At 32.5% G+C, this 7,345-nt stretch overlaps 1 pseudogene; it reads left to right on the top strand.

Annotated features, from left to right (window-relative positions):
* The first annotated feature begins 5,484 nt into the window (after positions 1–5,484).
* Positions 5,485–6,928, top strand: LOC107892802 (pentatricopeptide repeat-containing protein At5g57250, mitochondrial-like; annotated as a pseudogene).
* The last annotated feature ends 417 nt before the right edge of the window (positions 6,929–7,345 follow it).

Here is a 7,345-nt window from a genome sequence, read left to right as displayed (position 1 = left end):
AAGATACTGTATCCCGCTTAGGTAAGGTTGGTACCAATATAGGTATAATTTGGTATCTTGTTTCAATTTTATACGTAGCTCAGATTATTATTTCATACACGTAACTTTTTATTATTATAAATAAAATTTAAATATAAATATGTTCATTAATATACATCACAAATCTAATTCTTACATTATTTTTATATTAAAAATTAAATTACATTTTATTCCTTATACTTCAAAAAATAGACAAATTAATTCTTTTATGTTAGAGTAAATTAGTCTTTTTAATTAAATTTTTAATAATTTGTACTGTTAAAAATTGATGTGGTGGATGAAATAACAAATAATAACATATGATGTGTCACATATACTTCGTGCTAACCTACAAGAACCACTTTTTAACAGTAAAAATGGATAATTTTTTTCATAAGATTAATTTGCTCTTTAATCTAACGTACAATGATCATTTTACTTATTTTTTAAATAAAAAAGACAAAATATAATATGATTCTTAATGTAAAGATGATACTTTTATTAATTCCTTTTCACTTATTAAAACGCAATAAATTATTAGTTTTTCTAATAACATATATTACAATTAAATTTAATTAACAATTTAAGTTGATGGAATTGAATCAGCCTAAATTTAATTAAAATAATATATTTTTTAACTTTACTTAAATTTATTTATTTTGTATTGATTAATACGGAACATGCCGGAATAACAAATATAAACGGAAATTTGCATCAAAATAAAAAGTATAATTTAGGGTTTGTTTGGACAGCACAGAATAATTGAATAGAAGTGTAATTACATTCTTTTATAATTATAAAGAATTGTAACTCCTTAGACATGTTTGGCTGACAAGATGTAATTACATTATAATTCTCTACATCATGTTTGATAGTATAAATTATAATTATATAGTTACATAATTTATATTTTAAAAAATATTAATTACTATACAAAAATTATTAGTATGATAAATATTATTTTTAAACAAGTAACAAAAAGTAAAATTAAATCTTCATATTTATTATGTTAGTATAAAAAAATAGTTGATAATACGATTATTAATAAAACTAATAAAAAAGTAAACATTATATGCACATTTATCTAACTGTTTTAGTGTAGATTTGTTAGGTTATGCCATCTTTAATATTTAACATATGCTCATTATCCTCATTTGTTGGTTCTTGACTAAGTTCATCATCATCTTAATTTGGATTTGCATCATTAGGATTATTAAAATCTCCTTCCAAATACTCTTTGAAGTATGAATAATCTCAATTCACCAATAGTTAAAGTTATGAAATATGAAACATGTTAGTACAATCCAACATTATATTTTTATGTTATATTAAGGTGATGTTAATATGGGGAAAAAAATTAGAAGAACAAATATCTTCTCAACCATCTTAAAACCTTAAATGTCTCAAATTAAAAAGTGCGGAAGTTGCTTATGATGCAGGTGTCTGACACCATTTTCTAAAATAGTATCATACCTCGTAATATGGTGTAAAAAACTTTTTGTATTTGTATAAATAACATCGATCTTATAATATTTGGGTTCACAACCTAAATAATTTGTAGTTTTAATTATAAAAACTTATTCAAACTTAATTTGGAGAAAAAATTATATTAGGTTATGTCTCTTTTTATAATACCTAAACTAAGTAAAAAATAATATAAAATTTATAACAAATAACCTTTATAAATAAGGTTTTATAAATTGTTCAATAACTTTCATAACACTTCTTATAATTAATATAATTTTTTTGTCAAGACTTTAGAAAGTTATTCTTTATAAATAGGCTAGGATAATGTAAGCTATAACATTCTTTTATGGATTTTTATAATATATAGTATGGACACATAAATAAGTTATATGCATACCTATTGACCATAAATTTTGTAAATAAATACATTATAATCCTTTTATAAAATGTAAATTATTTTTTATAGTAAACTTTTTGATGTTTTAACTTTTGAAATTTTTTAAGATTTAACTAATATAATTTTTTAAGATTTTATAAAATGCAAAAATTATTTTTATAATATATTTTTAAGATTTATTGTACAGGCCAATTTTGGGCCACCCCAAAGCCCAATACCCATTAAGCCTAACTAATACATCAACCAACCCAAAATTCAAACCCCATTTACAACCAGAACCCAATATCCCTGAACCCATATACCCGAAGCCCAATAACCTAAACTACCAGCCCACTAAACTAACAGCCCATTACACAAAATCAGAAACAAAAAAAACCTAATCCCAAACCCTAGCCCCCTTAGCATTCGGCGCCCACTTGCCTCTGTCACCACCGACGTCTGCCACGCCCCATACCCCCACTACAACAGTCCCATACCTCCACAGTCCTCGTACGCCACGCCCACACCCCGTACGCATGACAACAGACTCTGTACCTGCAAAAACAACAGACAAGCAAAGCAGAAGCAAGAATAGCAAAAAATAATAACAAAGTGTGTAACAAAACAGGCTATAAAAAGCCGAATGAAACACTGTAAAAGGGGTTCCTTTTTTTTAGATTTTTATCAATACAGACATATATTTCAAAAGAGAAACAAAAAGCCAGTAGACAGAGCAGGAATGTAACACCCCGAACCCGAGACCGTCACCGGAGTCGAACACGAGGTGTTAACAGACTTTTAAAAATTTTCCAGACACTGCCAATCTGCGTAATAGTCACTTTAAAAAATCATATCTTGAGTTTCACAACTCAAAAATCAGTTTCGTGATTTTTCCCTGAAACTAGACTCACATGCCCATCTACATATTTTTTTCTAGAATTTTTGGTCGGGCCAATTAGTACAGTTTATTAGTCAAAGTCTCCCATGTTACAGGGATCGACTACCCTGACCTTTGCGCATTACGACTTGGATATCTCCTTGTACAGGGCTCCAATACTGATGCCATTTATTTCTATAGAAACTAGACTCAGAGAGGAATCTACACATATATGGTATGACTCCTAATTATCTCTGGTTAATTTATGGTAAATTTTCAAAGTCGAAACAGGAGATCCAGAAACCGTTCTGGCCCTGTTTCACGAGAACTTTAATATCTCTTAATATACTGTTCATATGATTTTTTCGTTACTTTCATATGAAAATAGATTCATCAAGGTTCGATTACATAATTTATTCACTATTTAATTCCATTCCTACAAATTTTTGTGATTTTTCAAATCCACACCACTGCTGCTGTCAGCATCTGTTTTCAAGGTAAACTTTACCTATTTCGTGGTTACCATGGACCAACTGGGGTTTTGTCATACATAGGTCCACATATGATCATATTTAGCCATTCCAATGGCTGATCATTTGCCCAACACTTCCATTCCAAACCATAGTCACATCATGAAACCATATATACATACATAAACACAAATGGTCTAATGCCATACTCCACTTCTACAAGCCATTTTCGCATGGCTGTACACACATACATCACAAAAAGTACTTAAAACAACAAGGGGTAGTCCTATACATGCCATATCCAGAGTTCAACAAAAAGAGTACCAAAAGAGCTTTGATAGTGTGGATGACTTCGACTTCGTTGATCCCGAATCCGATAGCTAACGAACAAAATCTATAAAACAGAGAGCCAAAGCAACCGGGTAAGCAATTTAAGCTTAGTAAGTTTCAAGTAATGAAATCGGCTTTGACTAAAGTATTACATTCACATAGCTAACTGAATCACTTTATTGATACACATTCTCATAATCATACTTACTTCACACTTCATCAACATATATACACACAAGGTATCAACCTATCTAAAAGCCGAAAGTTCGTTAGCCGATTGCACGAATACTATTTAAAACGAATCGACTTTTCCGAAGCACATGCAAACATACCTTATCGTTCGGGTTAGTCGAGCGTATTAATTGAATTAGTTACAGCACAAAACGCTCACATTCAAACCCAAGTCTCTTCGAAATTTAGCCGGATATAACCGCAAGCACAATTGCCTTCGGGTCTTAACCCGGGTATAGCAACTCGCACGAATGCCTTCGGGTCTTAGCTCGGATATATCAACTTGCATAATTGCCTTCGGGTCTTAGCCCGGATATATCAACTCGCACAAATGCCTTCGGGTCTTAGCCCGGATATATCAACTCGCACAAATGCCTTCGGGTCTTAGCCCAGATATATCAAATGCTCATGCACACATATATCTATAATCTTAACACATCCATATCTTATTTTCGTTACTAAGGCTCAAACACAAATCATTTATTAAACCTTTCAAATTTCGGCTCAATAGCCACTCACAAAGAGCATGATTTCGATTGGCTTTATAACTTAGTCTCTATGCACATTCGACTATCCGTCATAGTATGACTAATCATTTCAATATAATTCAAGTAGGGTCATTACTCGAAGACTTACCTCGGATACTTTGAATAGTTGTGGATAGACTACTCGATCACTTTTTCCTTTCCTTTATCAGATTTTGACCCTCTTGGCTCTTGAGCTTGATTCAACAGGTAGATTTTATTAAATAACTTATCAATTTAGCGATTCGATTTAATACATGTATACCATACAACTAAGTACAAAAGATGTTATTAACTAGATATTAAACATCAAACATATGCTCTACTCATGTACCAACGAACATGATACTAGCTCAATACCATGCATAATCGAATTTATTTAGCAGCACTTACACTGTGTTTGGTTCGCCGTATTACCCAATCCATTACGCCCCGATTACGTGCGTATTACATTACGCCCCTATTCCGGCGTTTGGTTCGCTGTAATAGGTATTACGCGCGTAATCGGTTACGCCCCTAATCCCCAAATTCCCGTGTTTTCCAATCCCTTCCCTTTTCGCTGTATTAGCTATTACTTCCGGCCTCCCTCCCCATCTCCCTGTTTTACCCTCCCTCCCTACCCGACCCTCTCCCTAATCATTTTCGCCGTCCTTTCTCTTCATCTGGATTGAACAGCTACGAAAGATCTACCACTAATTTCCCTTCTTTGATCCTCTCAATCAAGTAATTCTCAAATTATTTTCCTACTGTTTTTGGGTTTTTTTAACCCTCTGTTTCATTCAGTCTTTTGTTAATTCCTTTAATTTTCCATATATGATTATCAGGTGATGATAAACACTGTGAATTTAGTGTTAGAACAGCTTTGATTTTTATGGGTCTGATTTATTTTGACTGGCTTTTTTTTTTCCTCCATTTTTTTCTTCCTTCTCTGTTTCATTGTTTTTTTTGTTAATTTTGCTTATGTGATTATAAACACAGTGAATTTAGTGTTGGGATAGCTTTGATGTTACTGGGTTTTATTTATTTTTACAGTTTCTTTTCTCTTTTTTTCCTACTAGATTTTATGCTGCGTTTGATTGAATCTTTTTGTTAATTTTTGCTTTACTTTCTATTCATATATGTTTATGAGTGATGATAAACAATGTGAATTTAGTGTTAGAACAGGTTTGGTTTTTACGGGTTTGATTTCTTTTTGCTGTCATCCGAAACAACCCAGAGAAGGGTCTTTTGTTGTTAAAGGATTGCTTGAGTGATTCTGGTACATTGCCTTCTTCTTTTACTTTTTGCTCGTTGATTCATGGTTTTGTATCTCAAGGGAATATGGATAGAGCAATTGAGGTGTTGGAGTTGATGACAGGTGATAATGTTAGATACCCTTTTGATAATTTTGTTTGTAGTTCAGTGATTGTTGGTTTTTGTAAGATTGGGAAACCTGAAGTTGCAGTTCGGTTTTTCGAAAATTGTATGAATTCAGGAGCTTTAAAGCCTAATGTTGTTACTTATACAGCTCTTTTAAGCAGTTTTAATCTGTTGGGTAAATTTGATGAGGGTTGTGAGTTGGTTTATAGTATGAAAAAGGAAGGGCTGGCTTTGGATGCTATTCTTTATAGCTGTTGGATTTTAGGGTATTTTAGAAATGGGTGTTTAATGGAGGCTTTGAGAAAATATAGAGAGATGGTTGAAAGAGGAATAAACCCTGATACTGTGAGCTACACTGTCCTTATTGATGGGTTTTCGAAGGAAGGTAGTGTTGGGAAGGTTGTTGGATTTCTGAAGAAGATGTTGAAAGACGGGGTGATGCCGAATGTGATTACGTATACGGCAATCATGTTAGGTTTCTGTAAGGAAGGGAAATTCGAGAAGGCATTTAGGTTGTTCAAGGAAGTTCAAGATATGGGGATTGAAGTGGATGAGTTTATGTATGCAACGTTGATTGATGGAGCTTGTTGGAAAGGAGATTTTGATTGCGTCTTCCATTTGTTAGATGGAATGGAGAAGAAAGGGATTAAGCCAAGTGTTGTTACTTATAACATAGTCATCAATGGTTTGTGTAAGGTTGGGAGGACATCTGAAGCAGATAATGTATTCAAAGAAGTAGCCGGTGATATTATAACATACAGTACTCTGTTGTATGGTTATACCGAAGAAGGGAATATAAAAGGAATTATTAAGACGAAAGAAAAATTGGAAAAATCTGGTCTTTGTATGGATGTTGTTGCATGTAACATACTTATCAAAGCATTCTTTATGGTTGGTGCATTTGAATATGCTCGTGCACTCTACCAAGCAATGCCGGAAATGGATTTAAATGCAGATTCGATTACTTATTGCACAATGATTGATGGCTACTGTAAAGTGGGCAGAATAGAGGAGGCACTTGAAGTATTTGATGAGTATAGGGTGTCATTAGTTTCTTCTGTTGCATGCTATAATTGTATAATAAGTGGGCTATGCAAACAGGGAATGGTCGATATGGCCATTCAAGTGATTATTGAACTTGGTGAGAGGTTTCATTTTGGACATGGGTATCTCTATGATGTTGATCCGGGCAGCTTTTTCTCAAATGGGTGCAGTGGGAGTTATGAATTTTGTTTCTTATTTGGGTTTCAAAGGAGATCTGCTCTTCCTTATTTGAAGGACTATTTAAGGAGATGAATTGAGAAGAAATATATATTTATATTTTCTTTTCGGTGTAGATTGAGAGACATGGGTCTTTAGGTAGACAACAGGATAGTATACTTTATGCTTGGCAATCTGCATATTCGTATTGATTTCGTGTCATATTCGTGTTTTAAGGTATTATAGGTATACAAATTTGAACATTTAAATAATTTCTGTTATATGGATTGTGGTACATTTGTGTATTCATGTTTTTTTTAATACCATATTATATACATATATACAGTGAAATTTTGCCTTGCGGACTTCATTTAAATTAAGAAAGCTTACAAAAGACACTCCCTTTCCATTTTTTGTTATTCTTTGCTATGAGTTGGAGAAAGAATAAACAGGAAACTGTTTGCAGATTTTGCTTTGTTTTTTCTGTACAGTA

Source organism: Gossypium hirsutum, chromosome A01 (genome assembly GCF_007990345.1).
Source record: "Gossypium hirsutum isolate 1008001.06 chromosome A01, Gossypium_hirsutum_v2.1, whole genome shotgun sequence".
NCBI lineage: Eukaryota > Viridiplantae > Streptophyta > Magnoliopsida > Malvales > Malvaceae > Gossypium > Gossypium hirsutum.
Note: the sequence above shows the minus strand (reverse complement) of the source record. Positions and strands in the feature narration are given on the sequence as shown.